We start from the raw sequence: 23484 nt of genomic DNA, 5'->3' as shown, positions 1-23484 counted from the left end.
ATATTTTAAAAACATTACCGTGGTAACAACGTCTCGCATAACGTACCTAGAATATTTCTAGGGGGATTATTTAAAACTATCTTGAAGCTTTAGTGAGATTAATTCTTCTCATAGTAATGAAAAATGATTGTTGTCTGTGCTTGTTAAGTCTTTACTTTTGGTCTTTTGTAAATATGTTGTATAAAATAAGATGTACTTACTTAGTCCACAATGTTTAGCCTCTACTGATCTGCTATTAATCCTTGATGTTGCTGCTGCTACTGTGAGAATCTCGTGCAGGAGATCGAAATAAAGAACGCATACGATTGTAGTTATAATCACGATTTATTTAGCTAGGTATAATAACAAAGACCTAATAAAGACTTAAATACTGGTAGCTTTGTCGACAGCCCGGAGCGCCGTAGCAGAGTCTAGTTTGAGTGAATAATATCGACTGACTGACTCCTCGCTTTCAGGTGTATTCGTAACTTTGCTAATCAGCTTTACGTACGCACTCAGCAATTTTATGTTGCTGACTTATTACTAAATATTATATTACGTCTCAGGACGTAATACCCTGGCAACCAGCTTGTTGCTTATTGAGACGATAACAACATTTTTAATAACATTTAAAATTTTACAATACCCCGATAACATCGCGTGCCGGGCATTTTGGGGTCACGCATGCTGGCCGCTCGTGCCGTCATTGTGACGTTCCCAAGACACCTTCCGTTGGAATTTTCAACAATTTTTTTTTCCTGCCATTCGGGAAGTCATAATGTTGACATTTTGGCAGCACAGCATGCCAGCACGCGTGCTCACATTGCGATGGCACGAAACTTTGTCAGAATGACGGCCATGAGTGCCGGCTGTATGACACCGACACGAACGAAGGCAAAATGTCGGCATTTTGCGGTCACGCCGTGTTGGCACTCATGGCAGCATTATGACGACATTTTGAGGAGCTACATGACGACATTGTGCCTTCGACCCGTGTTCAAAATTTATTAACATTTGGCGCTGTCAGAGTGCTAGCAGAATGCCTGCTGAGAGTGCTGCTCGCCATGACAGCATTCTGTCGGAACGAAATTCCCGCAAAATGCTGGCTTTGTTGGCTGCGAAACTTAGACAATTTTCAGCCGCACAATTCACAAAATAAGGTTTTTCAATGTATTATATTTTAAGGCTGTTGATTTTGTTAATTTGGGCTAATATTTATCCACCGGACTTTGTTCCTTGCCAATTTTTATTAATTATATTATTATGACTCTTTCATGACTACCGAATATATAGCAGCCTAACAGTTTCGCGACTTACACGAAATAAGTGGCGAATATCAATGTTGTTAAACGCGTTAATAATAATTTTGGTAATTGTTTATTACAATAACTTGCAACTTTATTAACATCAACAGCTGCTCGCAGTATATAAGGACACAATTAGCTATGACTTGTAACAAGTGTTCGTGGTCGAGTGGTAAAGTTCCAGCCTCCTATCTGAAAGGTTCAGGGTTCGATCCCCGTTAGGGTTTTAATTTTTTTGTTTCTTCTTTAATTTAAGTGCCGGCACGATGCTTGCACCGCGTGCCGTCATTGTGCTCAGCACAATGCCGTCATTTCCGTGTCCCGGAGCAGGGGTACCTGGACGTCACGCGTGGCCCATTCCGTGCAGTCTCAGTGCCGTCATTCGGCCGACATCATGTTATCGGGGTAGGTATTGTAATCTATTCCTATAATTTTATTCGGTTAAAGTTCCAGTTTATTTAATATATAAATTATATATATTTTTTTTAACATATGTTTTGAATTTAATCATTCCAATATTTATTTTATTAAATACTCTGGAATTTTATTTACATAAATAATATTATATCTAATATTCTTATGAATAACTTATACATAACATAACTTAAAATTATCAGTTCCTTTTAATACAAGTTAAATTATACGTTGATTCGTTATCTTAATAATTATTACTAACATTCAATAATTAATACTAACATTCCTCAAAAAAAATTTTTTCCTTTTCACTTAAGATGAAGACGAGCAAATATATAGAACGTAACAGATTTTTAATTACTATCTAAAGATAATAGAATTTATACTTTTTTTATATTAAGGCTGAAGGAAAAATAAAAATAATTTAGCTAGTGGTTTTTCTTACAAGCTATTTTGTCCTTCCCCTTTCAAATAGAGGATTAGAATTCTTTATCAAAAATAAATTTAGTGTGCGAAATTCTACTAATTACATTTCAGGATATTGAATTTTCTAATGTTATCTCTCGATATTATAAAAAATGTTTCCCCACCGCCGCTGCTCCCGCCGCCGCTGGATCAGAAATTTTCCTCCCTAATTTTCCCCCTAAATTTCCCTAGCAGCTTCGAAAGTTAAGTGCGCGCGTCCGAGTTTGTTCAACCCTTTTATCCTCCCCTGCGCCTGTATAAACCTAATTATTATGATCTTGTAAATAGAAGTTGGACTTATTTCTTTTAGGGGTTTTTTCGGATAAACACAAACTTCTATTTTGAATAAATTATCTTTTCACATAGATCCTATGATTTTCCCTATGTTTCCTTACGGAGGTATAGGATAGAATCCAATGTTTAAACAAAATCATAACAATGATAAAAATGTATCTCCTTTGCAATATTGTTGATATCGATTAGCTTATAGGCCTTTGTCAAAATTTAGTCCTACTTTATATTGTGGAAGATTAACTCAACAGTACATTATTCAAACTTATATCATTTTATAATATCGTTGACTAAATTTTTTAAGATATAATCAGAAGAAAATGAGGTGTTGAATGTTATCAAGGTCTTGTTAATCACGCAACAAAAAGTACGCTTAACAATAATAAAAATTTTGTAAATAACGGAAGATTAGGTAATTTGTTTGTATATAGGAAGTTCTGGATACATGCACTAAAGTTTATTTTATTCAACGGCTATAATGCGAAAAATAGACAGCCTACCGGATATATTTGTTACGATAACAACTAATCTAAAATGGCCTGTTGAAAACAGTACTAAAAAAATTTCCGTCAGGAACTTTATGCAATGATATTGCAACAATTACTGTTAGATTATTTTATTGTAAATTTCGAGCAATTCTAGCTGATATTCTGAGTGGGAATATTTTTGGAAAAATTATTCCTTATGTATACGTAATTGAATTTCAAAAAAGAGGTCTTCCGCACGCTCATTTATTGTTAGTATTGGATCATAAGTCAAAATTAACAAATCCTGATAAGATTGATGAACATATTTCAGTTGAAGTTCCTGATGAGAATGATGTGTAATTACAAGAATTAGTATTAAAACATATGTTACATGGACCTCTTAAAAAAAACACTATGTTATGATGTAGTTAACAAAACTTGTTCAAACAAATTTTCAAAAGCTTTGTGTGATGCAACGCAATTTGAAAAGAATAGTTTTCCTAGATATTGTTGTCGTAAAAATGAAAATAAGAATTATTTCTATAACAAAAGGCTTTATGGTAAACCTGTAAAGGTTGATAATTGAATGGTTGTTTCCTATAATCCAACTCTTCTAAGAAAATATAACTGTCATATTAATGTTGAATATTGTGCATCTATTACGAGCATTAAATATTTATACAAATATTTACACAAAGAACATGATTGTGCTCTTATTAAAGTGAGTAAAAATAATGAAGATAAAGTAATATACGATGAAATAACAGAATACATAGATTGTAGATGCGTAAGGCCAATGGAAGCTGCATGGCGTATTTAAGAATTACCAATTTGTGCTCGTTCTCATAGAGTAGTTAAATCGGCTATTTATTTACAGAATTAACAAAAAATAATTTTTGATGGAAACAACATTGATATAGATTCTCTCAATCACAATACAACTTTAACAGCATGGTTTAAACTTAATAAAATTGACGATTATGCCAGAAATTTTTTGTATTGTGATATACCGGAATATAATGTTTTTACGGAAAAGAAGTGGATTAGACGTAAAAACTATTCAAATACTTTAGAAAGTGAAACATATTCAACATTTACTGAAACAGCATTAGCCATGGGATTAATTTAAAACGATGAAGAAATTTTCATATATTTGATGAGTCATGTACAATTATGTTATCAAAGCCATTGCGTTTGTTTTTTGCTTCATTTTTAATCGTAAACAAATGACGATTAGCATAAACTGTTTGGGAAAAATACAAGAATTTTTTTTGTAAAGACTGTAGTAACTTAAATTCATTTGCCTGGCATAAAAATTGTAATGTTTTTTTGTTATTTAAGTAAGCCTAATAAAAACTAAAAATTTTACATAGCTTGCTATTCTTTTTTACCTTCGCTTTACTTTTAAAATTTCTGAACTAGCGGCAGTAAAACTTTTTTTACTATAAAAGAACGCGTTATCCTCAAAGACACTGGCACACCAATTTGCAACGAACGTGGGGTTTGGCGAGCGAAGCGAGCAGGGGGGCACCCCTCTAGTTTCATTAAAATTATTTTCTTTTAAATACACTATATAGATTTTACCTGAAGGCCTTAACAAATTTATGTTAATATGAAACCTAGAATTCTTATTATCTTCTTATACCCTGGTAGCAGCGTTCCCGAGAAAGTACCTGGAAACTACCGAGATTTTTCAAATCTAGTAGGTTTCTAGAGTAGAATCTAGATGAAAACCTCGATAAATCAGACATGATTTCTGGAAGAAATATCAGTGGAATTTTTTCTCCACTATGATTTGTTCATATAATCTTACTTTTCACACCAATGATCCTGCTCTTCATTGACATTGTTTGAAAAAATTCATAAATTGATGAATATATATACCCTATAAATTCATCTACAATGTCCTTCAAAGAGGAAACATGATTTTTAAGGTACACATTCATAGTGAAAACCTAACCCTACACATGCATGCTCTCATACATGACAGTGTGTACAAGCATGCTGTACTGACTGACTTTGTATTATTCAAGTACAATTACTGTTTCAAAAGTGTTATCGATGCACTCAAAGTCACCAATGATGAGGTTTGCACAGGTATTTCAATCTCATCATTATGCGAGCCAGTTATTCTCAACCACCAAATCTCTCATAATCATGCTAAATCCATGATATTGAATATTGATGTCTGTTCTTTTGCATTAAGACTTGTTAAATTATTTAGAAACAGCCTGCTATCTCAGTTTTCACTTAAAAGTCTTGGTTCGGCTTTGCACCCTGAACCATATGGCTTTGGCGGCAAAAATGCAGGAGGGTCTATACATGAAAGTTGAATTAATATCAGCTAGAATGAATTCAACTTAATACACTGTTTCAACATGCCAATACAAATTAAGTTGCTAAATTTCAGCTCTCTAAGTATGATAGTTTTCAATTGAGAGCCAAAATAAAACTGAAAAAAGTAATCGAAATCAATAACAATTTGATTTTGCTCTAATATAATTAGTAATGTAACTATAATTATTTAAAATTTAATTTAAGAAATTGAAAGCTCAAGAAAAGTCCTTGAATCATGAATATCTTTCATTTACCTTAAATACTGTGACATTGTTATGAACAGTATATAAAATGTACATCAAGAAATTATTTTCTTATTAAAAGGCTCTTATAACTGCCAGTTTTGACAGGAAGCAAAACTTGGTTTATTAAACAGATATAACAGAAAATTGAATGAAAAGTTGTACGCAGGAGAGGATTATCTCTCTGGAGAGGAACTCTTAAAGTAGAACTAAAATATGAAGACAGTTATTCTGTCTTCATATTTTAGTTCTACTTTAAGAGTGCTCCACGGTGCAAAATCAAAGCCACATTCCCATACTATCAAAGCTGTTTACCTTTATATAACCTATATTTTTTTATCCATATAAATCCATTACATACCTTAAGCAAAAATCTTTCAATTTCTAAAAACAATTATATATTTCCAAATATGAATATAATGAATAATAGAGTATCCTTGAATGTTTATTTACCTATATGCAATGCATTTTGGCGGAGAGGAGAGCGACTTCAAATCTCATCAGTATGTGAGCGCAGCCGAACCAAGACTGTTAAGTGAAAACTGAGATAGCAGACTGTTTCTAAATAATTTAACAAGTCTTAATGCAAAAGAACAGCTATCAAAATTCAATATCATGGTTTTAGCATGATTATGAGTATGGGAATGTGGCTTTGATTTTGCACCGTGTTATTCTGTCTTCATATTTTACTTCTACTTTAAGAGTTCCGTGGTAATTTCAGAAAGGCGTAGCAATAGTGCTTGTTGTTATTGCAGTGATCCATCACTTATTCGTTCATTTAATATACCATTTGATGAACCATTGATAATCTTCTCCTGCATACAACTTTTCATTCAATTTTCTGTTATATCTGTATAATAAACCAAGTTTTGCTTCCTGTCAAAACTGGCAGTTATAAGAGCCTTTTGATAAGAAAATAATTTCTTGATGTACATTTTATATACTGTTCATAACAATGTCACAGTATTTAAGGTAAACGAAGGATATTCATGATTCAAGGACTTTTATTGAGCTTTCAATTTCTTAAATTAAATTTTAAATAATTATAGTTACATCGATTACTTAAATATTTTTCTACGTATACAAGCATATTTACTTATACTAATAATCAATGAATGTACGGAGAGAAATGTATCACTAAATATTCCTACAATTTTCATCAAAAATTACTATACTGTATAGTAGCGAGAAGACAAACTCGACTTAAGTTTATGGATAATAAAGCTTTTTAAAAATATTTTTAGCCTTTTTATTTTGTCATCTGTTGGTACTTTTTCTCTTATTTGTGTTTGTTGGGTGTTAATTTTCATTTATTTATTTTTGACATTTAATCTCGAAGTCGCATCAAATTTCATGATATCCTAATTTACATACATCGCAATTTAATTATTATACATGTCGCAACCTATCGACGCATCGCTAGACTAATCGCATTTATATTTATATATAATGTTCCGATCTGGAAGTTTCTTATATACTAACCGAACAGTTCGTCACTTGCGAGTGGAGTTTACGAGTCGCCTCCTAGTGGCAGTAAGTGATCGGGTGAATTCCTGTCATCGGTTTGAGATACGACAAATTTTTTAGCTCTTTTCGTAATTTTTTTACCGACGGAACACAGCGAGTCAAAGCGTAGTGCAATTTTTACTATACTGGTATAGCAATTTTTGATGAATGTATAGTAAATATTTACACAAACATACTATATATTCTGCATAGGTTGAGTTTGTCTCCCAATTAGGAGAAAATATAGTCATTTTTAGTGATACATTTCTCTCTGTGTGTATGTTTTATTTCAATATTTTATTAGAATGTTTATCTGTCATCTTCTTCTATTAAATAATTAGACAAAAAGTTCTTGATTCAGTCTTTAATACATTTGTCTTTTTGTTTTATAAACTGCCATTAAACAAAGGATTTCTTAATTTATGTTCTTGATATTCACATAAAATATATTCTACTTTACTATGAAAAATACTTTGTTTAAATGTAACATAGTAAATTTAATACTTCTCGTATAATTATTAACTTAATTATTTTTAGACTAATAGAAATGGGTAATTCCAGCCAACTTTTACAAAACACTGCGCGGGGGTCAGCCAATGTTACCGCCGATTTTTAAGTTAAAAAACATAAGGAAACAAGCTTGTTCCTAAATTTTCAACCCTTTGGGTCCCACCTATGCCCCTGTAGAATTTTTTGAATTTTCAGAAATCGCTAAAAAGTGGCTAATTTAAAAAAATTTCCACAACTTTGCATAATAAAAAAAACAAAAATCCTCGAAAATCTATGGATAATTATATAAAATTTAAGTAAAAAATACTCCTATTACATATATATTTAAATAGCGCAAATGGCTCAAACAGCAGTAGACACCAAAATCAATGGTTTTTTGGTGATTTTCAATCAGTCGCCATTTTATCAGTTTTTAGGCGATTTAGGCCCAACACATCTCAAAATGTTTGTTTTCGACAGATCTTCAATTGTACACCTTGATTGTTGAGATTCATCACTTAGAACTGGAGTTATAGGTCTTGGAAAGTAGCCTATTTTTTAAAAATCGCGAAATTGGCACCTCTGTAGCACATTTCTACATGTACCAAGCTTAACCTAACCAGGCCTAAAAGTTAGCTCAAACATAGTAGAAAACCACCTTAAAGTTTTGTTCTGCCCGTGGGCTTTGTTTCGGAGCTGTGAATTCTTTTCTAACGTTCGATTTGGCTAAAACCGAGCATAATTACATGCAATAGCTTCTCTTCCCAACGCACGTGCGTATATCTGCGCTAGCCACTGCACTTTGTGTCGCACATTGCCAAAAATGAGACAGAAGTCTCGATTATATAGTGAGGAAAAAAATTGGGAAGTAACGGTTAAAAAAATTAAAATGCTATATATTCATGTTTTTTTGGTCGCTGAATCCAAATCCGGAATCAGTTTGGCCCCATCACGTCAGGGTCAAGGTCAGTTCAAGGTCAAACTGAGCAGAAACAGTTTAAACCGATTAAAATGTCATATCAAAACTTTCCAAAAATGGAAAAAGATACCGAAAAATCTTATTTAATCACATAATATCTTCCTTGTGTACAGAGAAAAGTTGCTTTCGTTTATATTTTTTTCTTATTTTGCTTTTTTTCCACTAGCTTAGTAATTCTCGATGTCTTTCTCTTGTAACGAACTCTTTTTACTTCAAATGACCTATGCAATGGGTTTCTTTTTCTCTTTTTGTTATTTGTTTTAATGTCTCTCTTCAGTGTCCAGCAAAAATCTGCCATCATGTTGACATTCCATCTTCCTTGGTATCGATTCTCCATTACACTTATATCTTGATGAAATCGTTCTCCCTGTTCTTCACTGACATCTCCTAGATTAAGAGGGAAGTAATCAATATGGGAATGTAAGAAATGTATTTTATAACTCATCAAGCAACTCAAATTTTTGAAATTCTCCAACATTTGTTCAACTAGTTCCTGATAGTTCTCACTCTTTTTATTTCCTAAAAAGTTCTCACGAACAGTTTTAAAACTTTGCCATGCAGCTTTTTCTGTGTCGTTTATTTTTGTGATAAATGTTTCGTCTTCAAATAGAGTACGAATTTGAGGACCATCAAAAATACCTTCTTTTAATTTAGCTTCACTTATTGCGGAAAACTTTTCTCCCAAATACTGGAAACAATCGCTATCTTTATCCAGAGCTTTGACGAACTGCTTCATGAGGCCAAGTTTGATATGAAGTGGTGATAGCAGATAGTTTGATGGATCAATCAATGGCGTACGTATAATGTTCCTCGATCCTGGTTCAAAATGTGTTCTAGTTTAGCATACTTTCTTAATGTGGTGATTTACCCTGTCTCTACTATCCCATAAACACAAGAAGCAGGGATTTTTAGTAAAACCTGATTGTTGTCCTAAGATCATGGTTGCAATTTTAAGATCACCACAAATTTTCCATTGATGTTCCAAGTACTTTATTTTTTCCAATACAATTTCTAAATGTTCATAAGTCTCTTTCAGCTTAGTCGAGTGAGCTATGGGAATGGATGCAAACCTGTTTCCGTTATGAAGCAGAACAGCTTTCAGACCTCGTTTTGACGAATCAATAAAAAGTCTCCATTCCTCGTCTTTATACGTATTCGGTTTTATTACATCGACTAAACCTTTAACATCTATACAATATACCAACGAATTCTCTTCATCGTTCGTAAAAAAATTCCTAAATTCTTTTTCTCTATCTCGATAAAAAGAGGCCGTTGTTCCTTTTGCTAACAGATTTTTCGTTTTAAGAACTGACGCTAGATATTCTCCTCCATCTTTAGGTAATCCTAAATTTCGAATAAGATCACTTAACTCTTCTTGGTTAAAGGTTTCTGGAGCTTTTCTTGTACTAGCTGGCAGGTATTCTTCGTTTGAGGATTCTTCGTCAGATTCTTCTTCAACCTCAGAACCTGCTTCGTCACAGGACTCATCAACTTGCATTTCTTCTACTTCGCCTGAGCGGTCCACATCAATGGGTTCGATACTAACAGTTTTATCCCTGACTTCTATTCTCACAGGTTTCACTACTGAAGAAACGTCTGCGTATACAATTTTAGATTTAGTAGCCGTGTTAAAACCTTTGGTATTAGTCATACAAAAATAGCAGTCATTTTGACACGTTGTAGAAGACCATATCATTGGTTTTGTAAATTTCAAGTTTCTTTCTGTTTTATCTCTTTCCCAGCGTGTTACCATCGTATAACATCTACTGCAAACTTTTTGTGGCACCCAGTTTACATTTTGATTGGCTACTTCAATACCAAGGCAAAGAATTTCAAAAATTTGGGTTGCTTGATGAGTTATAAAATGCATTTCTTACATTCCCATCTTGATTACTTCCCTCTTAATCTAGGAGATGTCAGTGAAGAACAGGGAGAACGATTTCATCAAGATATAAGTGTAATGAAGAATCGATACCAAGGAAGATGGAATGTCAACATGATGGCAGATTTTTGCTGGACACTTGAAGAGAGACATTAAAACAAATAACAAAAAGAGAAAAAGAAACCCATTACATAGGTCATTTGAAGTAAAAAGAGTTCGTTACAAGAGAAAAAAGGAGTAAAGAAAGACATCGAGAATTACTAAGCTAGTGGAAAAAAAGCAAAATAAGAAAAAAATATAAACGAAAGCAACTTTTCTCTGTACACAAGGAAGATATTATGTGATTAAATAAGATTTTTTACAATTTTTCGGTATCTTTTTCCATTTTTGGAAAGTTTTGATATGACATTTTAATCGGTTTAAACTGTTTCTTCTCAGTTTGACCTTGAACTGACCTTGACCCTGACGTGATGGGGCCAAACTGATTCCGGATTTGGATGCAGCGACCAAAAAAACATGAATATATAGCATTTTAATTTTTTTAACCGTTACTTCCCAATTTGACCTCGAACTGACCTTGAACCTGACAAGATGAGGCCAAACTAATTGCGGATTTGGTTTCAGCGACCAAGAAAACATAAATATATGGCATTTTAATTTTTTTAAACCTTTTCTTCTTAATTTGACCTCCAACTGACCTTGACCCTGACGTGATGGGGCCTAACTGACCTTATATTCGAATTCAGCGACCCGAAAAACATAAAGATAGATAGGTCTGATTTCTCGCGCAGACAACTTTTTTTATTTTGTGTGCCGGTGTAATTATATCTTAAGTTAGTTTACATATTTAGTAAGCATTGCTTTGTTAAGGGAACTTATAATATTTCAAAAAATTTTTGTTTAAATCAAATTATTGAAAAATAAAAATTTTGTAGCTCACAGCCAGTGTTTTGGTGTTATCATCTGGATGAAAAAACCGTATTGGCCCTTATTATGTGAATTTTATAAATTTTATTAATTTAAAACAACTTCGAAAAAATATACTAAAGGTTAAAAATTTGTTGATGATTATCACAACACCGTACAAACTCTACACAACAATAACCCTACATCATATAACTTATATAACTTATATAACATATATAATCGTATAACCTATTGTTGCAAAAATGGATAACAATAGCTTATTCGATTGTTTAGAGTTTTACGGTGTATTTAAGTAATCAAAAATGCGTGTAGAGTTTTTGTGTGTAGTAAATATCTGTGTAGGGTTTTTTCGTGTAGCAAATATGTGTGTTGAGTTATTTTGTGTACGGTGTAGGGTTATTTTTGTGTAGAGTTTGTACGGTGTCATTATCACCTGATAATCAGCTAATTATCATTAGCATTTTATCTCATATAAACGCATATTTGTAACTTTTAGCTTAAATAAAAATAGTAAGCTGATATCAGTTATTATTACTTATATTTCTTGTATTGTCTGAAATATAATGTTTTTGATAAAGTAATAGTAATTGCTGATATACCATTAGTCTAAAAATAATTTGCTGCGCAATACGATTATTGTATTTTTGTTTAGTAACAATCCTTTTTCATTTTGAAAATCAAATGTACTATTAGCCAGTTTTCAACTGTATCGTTTAAATGTAAGTGAATATTATAATACATGTACTGTTTATCGTATAAATTTTCAATAATATACATTTACCTACATCTACGTACCGGTCGGGTACGTTCGCGTACGTTTGCATATTTTGCCGTACATGCCAATCTAAATCCTTTTTTGTAAATGTACTCAAAATGTAGGATTTGGCACGATACTGTACAACGACATATATCCACGTACATTCGCGTACGTTTCTGTACAATTGTGTAAAAAATGTCCGAATTTCACTCAAAACGCACGCGAACGTAGGCAAATGTACAGCATTGCAACAGTTACGTACTGAAATGTATTGCAAATGTACGATTATTATTTCCATTCGGGAAGTGACCTTGCTATTAAACTCAGTAACTTATTATAAGCAAAGCAGTTAGATATGATACCAATACTAAACATTTCATCAATTTGTATTCTTTTTTTCTCAATTGCAAATGTCAATGCATTAATTTCTTTAGAAAATGTATTATTTATAACTAATTTTTTATTAATATCTACTTTGTTTGGATTAATTTCAACTGTTGTTGCTCTTAAGATACAAATTTTATGTGGATATATGATTGATCTTTTACTACAATGGTCTTTGGACAACAATAACCTTCTATTTTTTTATCTTTAAATGCTTTTTTTAAGTATTCTTATTTACATTTCGTTTTTATTATTGATGGAATCGAGGGCGAATTTATCTCTATTATCACTATAAGCAATAGCAATACCAATGTATTGACTAATTTTTCCCACATCTTTCATTGTAAATCTTTTCATTAGACTAGATCTTACTTGTTTTATTTTGTTTTTATCTTTGCAGCAAATTAGAAGATCATCTACAAAGACTAGTATGTATATTGTATCTTCGGTTGTATTATTTATATATTAACAGTAATCATAATAATTATTCTAACAAAGTTTAAACTTTCCATACATTTATTAAAGCAATTATACCAAGCTCTTGGGCTTTCTCTGAGTCCATAGAGTGCCTTATGCAATTTGCAAACTTTATTGTCTCCTGTTTTATAACCTTTAGGTTCATTGATATATACTTCTGTTTTAACATAGCCATTCAGAAAGGCTGTTTCTACATCCATTTCTATGTACTAATTATTTTTGCAGCTGTATGACAATAAAATTTTCAAAATTTGCATTTTACCTGCAGGTGAATATATATTAACAATGTATTCTTTTTGTTGGAAACCTCTATTCTATAATCATTATACCGATTTTTAAAAAGGGGAATAAGACAGACTGCAATAACTATAGGGGTATCTCACTTTTAGCAACGTGCTACAAAGTTCTATCAAACGTAATACAAGCTAGACTCACTCCATTCGCGGAAGATATAGTAGGAGATTATCAGTGCGGATTTCGGCGCAACAGATCGACGAGCGATTAAATGTTTACCATAAGACAGTTGTTAGAGAAAAAGTGGGAATTTTGCGAAACCATACACCAACTATTTATAGATTTTAAAAAAGCGTACGACTCTATTAAGCGAAGCAAAATGTATCAAATTCTAGTACTTCTCGGTGTACCGAAAAAACTCGTGAGATTAATTCAAATATGTCTGAACGGAAGCACGGGAAAGGTCCGAGTAGGCGGTAATATATCAGAACCCTTCATGATACGCGATGGTTTAAAACAAGGGGATGGGCTCTCTACGGTGCTGTTCAAATTAACGTTAGAGTATGCCGTTAGAAAAATGCAGGTTAGCCAGCTGGGCGCAACGCTTAATGGAACAACGCAGATACTAGGCTACGCAGATGATTTGGATATACTGGGGGATTGTAGGGAAACGGTAGCAAGAAACACGGAAATCCTCATAAAAGCGGTGGAGAGAGGAAGGCGTGATGGAAAAGCGGGAGGAGGATCTCAGAGTTGGGAATTTTACTTTTGAAAAGGTTAGCGAATTCAGTTATCTGGGTACGACCATAAATGATAGAAACGAGATTAATGTCGAAATAAATAAGAGACTCCATTCGGGTAATGCTTGCTTCTACGCCGTGAGTAATTTACTTAAGTCGAGGCTGTTGTCTAAAAACGTTAAAATAAGAATATACAGGACAATAATACTGCCGGTGATTCTGTACGGGTGCGAAACGTGGGCTCTCACTAAGCAGGCGGACAACCGGTTTAGGATATTTGAAAATAAAGTCTTGCGAAAAATATACGGGCCGAAGAAAGATGAGGAAAGCAGGGAATGGAGGAGACTACACAATGATGAGTTACACAATCTGTACGCGTCACCAAATATTAACAGAATAATAAAATCGCGCAGATTGGGATGGGCAGGGCACGTAGCGAGAATGGGAGACGACCGTACGGCAGCGCGTGTCATGAAGGGCAGGCCGATGGTAACGCGACCTCTAGGTAGACCTAGACGTAGATGGGAGGACAACGTAAAAGCGGATCAAGTAGAAATAGGACGGGTGGGTGTCGATCGGAGAGGTGCATCTTGGGTGGTATAGGGCAGCGTGGAAGGCTTGCGTAGATGAGGCGATGAACTTTCCAGTTCCAAATGCCACGTTAAAAAAAAAAAAAAACTTGTACATGTCTAGCACGAATAACTCTGCCGTTGACTAGAACTTTATAGCCATTTTCTATATAACCTTCTATTACTCCTAATTGGGCTTTATCATCCCATTTGCTTTTTCGCAACGCTTCTGAAACTCTTACAAAGACTCGACTTCCATAAATTTTCAAATTTTCTTCGTTAGGTTTGTTACCAATAAATATTTCATAAGGAGTTTTGTTCTCCGCTGTATTAGCAATTGTACGATTTTTTAGATAAACAACAGTTTCCATAATCTCTGGCCAATATCGCCTGTGTATTTTTGCTTCTCGCATCAAGCATCTACCTATATCCATAGCTGACCTGTTGTATCTTTCCGCTACTCCATTCTGTTCAAGGACGTATGGTGGACATGTTACTAGTTCTTTTCTTTTAGACTTACATACATACAAAATCATAAATCTCACGGTTTAAATATTCTTTACCGTTATCGCATCGCTACCTTTTTACCTTTGTATTGAATTTATTTTCTACTAAATTTACGAATTCTTTCAGACAACTGGCAGTTTCTATTTTTTTTTTTAGTGCAAAAGATTATAGTACGTATACTGTAATCATCAACAAATGTTACAAAATATTTTTCTCCGCCATAACCAGTTGTGTTATGTGGGCTTTTCAAATCAGTATAAATGAGTTCTAAGATTTCGGTAGTTTTTGTTCTATTATTTTCAAACGGTACATTGGCCATTTTGCTCTCAATGCAATTTGCCCATTTCATTTAGTACTTTCAATCTTTTCCGGCAGGCCTTCGACTAATTTGTTATTCACTAATTTTGATAAATATCGAAAATTTATATGGCCAAGTGCCCTATGCCATTTCATTTTATCAGTCAGTTTGACCGAATTAACATACATTGTTTTAGTACTTTTTTTAACTACGAAGCTTTTCATGATATATATATATTGTCTTTTTTATTAGCAACTACTATAATTCTCTGTTTATTGTAAATTTTGGCATCATCATCTTTGGCTACTACCGTATAATTTTCAGTCACTTTTGATAAACTCAATATATTTTGTCTGATACTTTGAACATAATAAACATTTTTGACTTCTACTTGTTTTTTATTGTAATAATTTTTGGAAAGTAATTTTACAGTTCCGATTTTAGTAGTCTTTAAATTTTTGCTATCTGGTAATTTTACTTCAATAGGCTCTTTTAAACATGTGAATTTATCAAAGAATTTATCGTTATTTACAATGTGGTCTGTACAGCTACTATCTAGAATCCAATTTATTTGTCCTGAATTTTTGCTACTATTATTCAACGCAGTAACCTGATTTATCTCTGAATTGCAGACCTGTGTCAGCCATGCTTGGGATGTGTAGTCGCCCTGTTGTTGGCCTGAAGACTTGTCTCTGGGTTGACCTTGTCCTCTACCTCGTTGACGGCCTCGGTAGTTTCCTCTGTTAAAGCCTCTGTTGTAGCCTCTGTTGTAGCCTCGTTGATTACCTCGTTGATTTTAGATAGAGTGAGCACCTCGTGCATAGTCTAGAAATGATTTTGCGATGAAAAAACTGCATTTTTTTCGCTTATTCTGGTATCTTTTTGTGTATAAAACATTTTCTAAACATTCAAATCAAAATCCCTGCATTAACACCAGAACTACGGGTGTACAAAGTATCCTCCTTAAGTTTGAGCCCAAAAGAACCATGCGTTCACTTCGAATCCTACGGACAGTGAGCTGGAATCAGAAAAACAACATTTAGAGAAAATTAACTTTAAAAATTATGAAAATAGTTGAAAGTGTAACTTAAATTAGTGCTTATTAAATCCTTTGGGACCAAGGTTTTTATGTTCCACATACATAGACCTTGACTCTCAACAATTATGTGGTATTCACTTATATCTCTGGGTTCTGGACGGCTTTTTTTACCTGCAACTAAAAGAAGGCATTTTATGAATTTTTATAAAAATGTGATAAAAAGGTTATTTTATCCTTGATAATAATAATACTTTATACTTATCTTTTATTTTAGTCACTGTGTTGAATCTTCAAGTTAAAACTGCAGAAAATTACCAGTCTAACCTACAAATGGCAAAATGTTTAGTCCGGGAGCTCCAATCTCTATAGCGGCTTTTTCTTCCATCACTGCAGTTTTCACGGAGTCTTTGGCCACTTTTCTTACACACTTCACTGAATTGTTCGCTAATTGCATCACATGCACACTGAGCCATCCGGGTTGAAAATAATTAGGTGAATTTAGTATGCGATATTGTCACATAATTTTATTACATGTTTTTATAATATGATTATTTAGTCCCAAATATTTATGTAATAAAATCATATACTAAAATCATGTATAGTAAAAATATATAACACTATGATTTATGAGGGAAATAACACATATACATATAGCATTACAAGATAAAAGGTAGACAAAATGATAGAATATTTTATAATGAATATTGTACACATGTTTTTTACATATTTACCATATTTGAATAATATTAAAACTAGGCCCAACAGATAAATATGTGCAATTATTGGCATTCACAGAAATACATATTTTTTTAATTTTATCAGTTTTAAGGGGATGTCGTCCCAAAAAACACTTTTTTTCTATTACATAAAACTTTTTGAATAAAGTTTGCAAATGAAAAACCGAGTCTGTAGCGCCGTAGTGTTAAGTTTAATGAATCGTTCTACTAAAAGAAAATTACGATCGGACTTTTTGTTTTTCTAAAATCTTGGAAATACGAACAGATGTTTACGCGTACTTCGTCGTACTCATGCGATTGTAGCGCCAACCTTAACATCTAATTTTACATAAAACTTTTCAAATAAAGCTTGCCAATGAAAAACTGAGTCTGTAGTGCCGTAGTGTTAAGTTTAATGAATCATTCTACCGAAAGAAAAATCGATCGGACTTTCAGTTTTTCTAGAAGTTTGGAAATACAAAATATCCCGTAGCGAATTTGTGAAGCTTTTGCGCCGACATCCCCTTAGCTATATCATCTTGAGAAATATTCACAACTCTTTTTACAGATAAACAATCTATTGAGAAATTCTCAGCATTTACAATATTACATATTACATATTTTTTCGTAGTGATTTCGACAACAATAAATTGCTGTATCCGAATGAAGCGATCGTTGTCAGTGGTTGCGATTGAATTATTCGACCTAAGCCTTGGTCTTCTGTTGGACGTGTAGAGGCATCCTTTTTTAATCATTTTAAAAAATGATAAACTATCAACAGATAACTATAGTTGTTGGATCCACGTGCTTTTTATTCTTTTATACCATCCTAAATATCTCGCGTTTGACAATTTTAACTTTCCTTCAGACTCAACACAACAACATAATACACAGACTTTAATTCGTCGTTCTTCTCCATTAATGTTGTACTTAACACCTACACTTCCCAGTTTGTTCATATAAGAAACGTAAGGCTTCAAAAAAATATCCATATCAGGTTTGTCTTTTTCAAACCATATACACAAGTCGAAGTATTAAAGGTTGCATTTATAATGTTATTTCTTTCATGCAATGGTATCGACTGTATAAACTTTTTGTATGCAATTCCATCGGTAAAATCTTCAACATCTGAATAGATTGTATATATTTTTTTCAAGCACAGAATTGAAGTGTTCAAAGTTTTTTTCATCAACAAAGCGATTTTGTTATCAATATTAGAAATAGCCAAGTAATCTACGTAAGTTGGACTTTTTAATGAAACTCTTTTATTGCAGGAAGTTCATGTAACTTCGCGATCATCACGATGAAACTGTTTTATATACTTTTTGCAATGAGGGCATACATCATGAAAATCTATTCCTGCATTTGAATTAAACAATTGATTAACTTTATAATGGGTATCAGGAAATTTACGCGTACCAATGAAACAGTTGATCATTTTAAATAGATGTGCTATTCTAGAATGGCAAAGATTATATGCAAGTGCGAATATCAAACCGGCAAGTTAAACTTTCACTTCACTTACAACATAACTTCTGAACTATTAATGATAAATTAGTGATTAAATACTTGTTTGGAAATGCTAGAGGCCGCTGAATCAGTTGGAATCACACACATTATTGTATTTCTAAAACTACCAGATCTGGTATTCAGACCAAAAAGGCCGATAAAAGACAAATTTTTGAATTTTGATATTATATCATTCTCAAGTCACCCAGCATTAATAAAATTTATACAAGACCGTTTTCTAATAATTTTTATCTGATTATTACTTTACAAGGTCTATTAAAACTCGTACAGGAGCCATATGTTAACCATTAATACACAACTATTTGGCATAATATAGCTACGTTAACTATTAACATACGCATCATTGGCACAAATGAAACATGTCTATGTTAACAGTTAATATACATCTTTGCTGCAACCTTACTTTTCTGAAAGTGTGCTTCAGAGAAATTTTAAAATCAAGATCTTGTGCTATAAACAAATTGTTTTTTATTATTTAATTGATAACATTAAATGTTAAAAATAAAATTATTTGATAATTATTTGATAAGTTAATGAAGTATTGATATACAAAGGATTTTCATTTACAAATTTTGAACATGGTTTCTAAATAATAAAATTCAAGAGAAAATTGATCCAAAGTGTGAAAAGCTAAAAATTTCTTTAATGGATGAACAAAAAGTTGAAACGCGTATTAACTATTTCTGGTCAAAACACAATACAATTTAAATTGCACTATTTTTTATGTATTGTATGTTACAAAAGGGCATTTTAAAGCACCATGCAAGTTTCTAGACCACTGAATGCTATGATTCAAGAGAAAATTGATCTAACGTGAGTAAAGCTAAACATTTGTTTTGTCAATTGACAGAAAGTTGAAGCGCGCATTAACTTTTTCTAGTGAAAACACAAACTAACCCTATCGCCATCAATTTTAATGCATATTGTGTTAGAGCGGGACATTATAAATTGGTATGCAAATTTCCAGACCTCTGACTGCTATATTTTTTATAAAAAATTGATGTAATATGGGCCAGATTTAAAATACCTTTCGATGATTGACAAAATGTGGAAGCGCGCACCAACTATTTCTAGTCACAAGATAAAATTTATTGTGCTATACAATACTTTCTAGCTATAAATAATAACTAGATAAATGTATATATCACTTTTTTATTTTACCTTCTATCATCCTTTTGTATCTTACGATTTTTAAATATATTTCTTCGAGTTATGTTGCAAGATACATGAATATGAAATTTATTTTTGATATAATTTGTAACTTGGGTTTTTCGTGCAACCCAGTTACTATACAATTCCTTGCCCGGGACTTAGAAAATAACTCGGTGGCGCCAGACGCTCTCCGCGAGCGTCAGAGTCTCGCGACTCTTTGTTTTCCGGTGCGAGGTTTTGCAGAGTGTTTTGCTCAACTAGCTATCAAAACACGTGGGTAATCAGACAGAACTTTATATTCGAGTTAAAATTTTACAATTCTGAACCGAGATCCGCATAAATTATTAAGATAGCAATAAAAAATAAAATTCTTCGTTACACACTCACTCTCACATTTTTGTCGAACGGGAAATCCGCAAACGCCAGAACGACCTATTCTAAGATTGCCCGATCACCATACGCCTCGTGCGTCTAGGTGCCGGCGCCAAATATTATTTAACGGTTTCACTAAATACTTATTTCTACGTTTTGCACTAAATTCTAATTTCTACGATTTATTGTCATACGATAAGATAACCCGTGTTTCACACTATACAAACGAGGTAGCCCTTTCTTCAAGACGGGAACACAAGATAAAGAGAATGACAGTGATCCAAAGATAACCAGTACACACGCGAGATAGCCCGAACCGTTCGCGAGACCAAAACGTGGAACTGCTGTTTACCCGCGAGACGGATTCCACCAGAGAAAAATAAACGACTCACTGACCTTACGAAGGAATCCTCCAGAGCGAGGTTGAGCCGAAGATTGTTACCGGGACGAAGCTGGAATACCGGGAGTACGTCCATTTAGGAGTAGTCAGGGCAGGTGAGTGCCGGCTCAAGTGCTCGCGACTCGCGGTCACCACTCTGCTCTCCCTAGCAGCCGTGTCGCGGGAGCGCTGATTGGTCAGCGCGTCGCGGCCCGACGTTCCACTCGCTCGCAACAATATCGGTTCGCGCACCGTTGCCGCGTCGCGCGGTCGCGTATGCGCACTGATATCCCCGCGGACACACTGTCGGAGAAGATAGCAGCAAAATTCAAACTCTCGCAACATACAGGCAGCCTTTTTCTCACAGACAACCAAGATTGCTCTCGGCCGTGGAACCTGTGGCGTTTTCCAATGCCCCATCGTCAGGGCTCTTGACTCAGGTGACATCTGTCACTACGAACGCAAGACGCTGTAGTTTTTGCTCTTGACGTTAGTGCGGGCGAGCTGCTTCTACGCTGGTCCTGCTGCATCAGACTCTCACGTAAGCAGACCCAACGAAGGGTTCTGCCACCTGCATTTGGCTGTTTTACGGTGCGTGGGGCTGACTTGAATGCCCTGTCGAGGTATATGGTTGCTGCTGCTGCGCCAAAGTTGCTCGTCATCTCCCCGCGTTTCTTACTTGCAAGTCAGTGACGTGCGTTGTCCTATCTGTCCGTCGCAGCCACTGCTCCTCTCTCGACGTTTACTCGAAAAAAATAAACGGCGCAATTAATCACATGCACTCTCGCTCATTCATACAGCCTTGAGACGGTCTACCTCGACTGCGCCGAACGCCGTTGTTGCACGGCGAAATTTCGTTGTGTTACAAATTATACAATTTTTGTACAAGATTTTATTACATGAATATTTGGGACTAAAAAATCATATAATAAAATTATATAACAATATCATATACTAAATTCACCTGATTATTTTCAACCGGGATGGGTATTAAGTAGTCCATCAACCCACAAAATAGATGGTGACCAGCGTGTCCAAGTCCAAGAGCACGAAATGTAACTACTGCTCTTTTGTTGTTCACCCAAGCATGGTTCTTGACGCCAACTTTTCTGCATGAGTTAAAAGCTGTCAGCTGAACACACTCAGTACACATTACTTGAATCTTTGATTCGCCAAGTTGGAGTTTGTATCTTCTTTGATGAACTTGAAGTATTGACTTGTTGGCAGGTTAATCCTCACTCGTTAGTCCTACAAATCTTCTTTGCCTCTTCTTGCATCTTTCTCGAGAGTACTTCTTGTCTGGATGGGTACACGCATACCTGCCCTTGTATCTTGATAATCACATATATTTTCAAAATCACTGAACTTTACACTTCACTACTCTGCTTTGAGACAAACACTTCACATTTTTTCTTTGTGGGGTTATAAGCTATAAGCTATAACCAAAAACACTGCAAACACTACTTAGATTAATTTAAAAACAATTTTTAAAAATATCAGCTTTCTTTATGTATTAAAACATCAGCTGAGTTTACTCAGTGTAAAACACATTCTTGGACTATATCAGCTGTTTTGAAATATTTGCTGTCTGCTAGCAGAACAGCAGGAATGGTCGCTCTGTCCTTCTCCGACACATTGATTCTAATATGCCCACAGGTGGCGCGCGGACGCACGATATTTGAATCCAAATATCCCTACGTTTCTATCGGAGCCTTATATAAGAAGCGAAACTAGAAATTTATCTCGAAAATAACACAAAAAATCGTATTAATACGCTTTATTTTATTTACTAAAATATGTATGCGGGGAATAATATACGTATATACTACGGCAAAAAAAATAGTATTTTCAACATTTACAATAAAAATTTTATTCAGATTGAATTTGTAAAGCTTAAGATTAAAATTATTAGTCGTATTAGACAAAAAATGAAAAATACGCAATTTTACGAAAAAACGATCAAATTTTTTTTTAGTATTTTGCTTATAACTTTACGGGAAATTTCCTGTCAAAATAAGCAATAAAAAAAATCGATTTTTTGAAGTTTAAAGGTGTTGTGTCACCTTAACCTCTTATTTGCCACGTGCTCTGTAATAGCACTTCAATCTGCTTGTATCGCACTTAAATTTTAATTATTTTTTAAAGTTCTCCTTATTTTTCAGTAGCTGAGGACTTCGTCACTAAGCGTATATTTTTTCTACTTTAACCCTTTCTGACCGGTTAATCTTCACTTGAAAATGTTCTTCTGTCGACAGACGTTTTGACATGAAAATTCGAATTTCAATACGTCACAAGTATATATATTTTTGAGAAATATTCTACTTCAATTTCACTGTATAATATTCACTGTGCGATTCACTTTGTTAACAGTAATCGTTAACTACTTTTCCACGTAGCTCTTCTTCTAACCTCACTTTATATAAGTATTTCTATACCTCCCCGAAGATTGGTGTAGAAATAAATTCAAACATACTAACCACGCTCTGCTACCATGATGGAATCGAGGGTATTTTTTAAAATTTTATTTATTATTATTACTATGAAGGGGGGACCACCAAGATCCCTCGCACTTAGGCTGTAAACCCATTATACCACCTTTTGTCATGGCATCCCCTACGCAGGTAAGCCTGCCCTTCTCCAGAAGGTCAATATGGCTCCCGCGTCGAGTGCCCTAATCTCTTCATACGTGAGGAAAAGCTCCCCCAAGCACTGATGTCTGAGCTGCGCAAATTTTGGGCAAACAGTCAGTACATGTGTAGGCGGTTCTTCCGTCCCCTCGCACTGTAGCGGTTAGCGCTGGGCAGCATCGGCGCCGGCGCAAACAGACGCTCCAGCCCAGGCCCGACTTCTCGTAACGAGTCTGGCCGTCATCGAGCTGAAAGTACCACCAGGCCGACGCCACACCGTGGCGAGTAGGTAGCGCGCACCTGTTCGTCATTCTGGGCTCGGCCGCCGAACATTCTAGTCGCATTGTAATCTTTAGCCTAATTAGTCGCTGTAAATAAAGTTAACTTTCTCGATTAGCAATATCCTCGTGAGAAGTCATTT

General features: G+C 34.2%; 1 protein-coding gene across 7 annotated transcripts in view; it reads left to right on the top strand.

The window, feature by feature from the left end:
• The window catches only part of LOC103318176 (sodium/hydrogen exchanger 5-like), a 723013-nt gene that overhangs the window by 281 nt on the left and 699248 nt on the right, over positions 1-23484 (top strand). The gene's annotated exons all lie outside the window — the stretch shown is intronic.

Source organism: Nasonia vitripennis, assembly GCF_009193385.2.
Source record: "Nasonia vitripennis strain AsymCx chromosome 1 unlocalized genomic scaffold, Nvit_psr_1.1 chr1_random0002, whole genome shotgun sequence".
In the NCBI taxonomy this organism is placed as follows: Eukaryota; Metazoa; Arthropoda; class Insecta; order Hymenoptera; family Pteromalidae; genus Nasonia; species Nasonia vitripennis.
The sequence above is the reverse complement of the archived record's forward strand: the minus strand, read 5'-3'. Positions and strand labels throughout refer to the sequence as shown.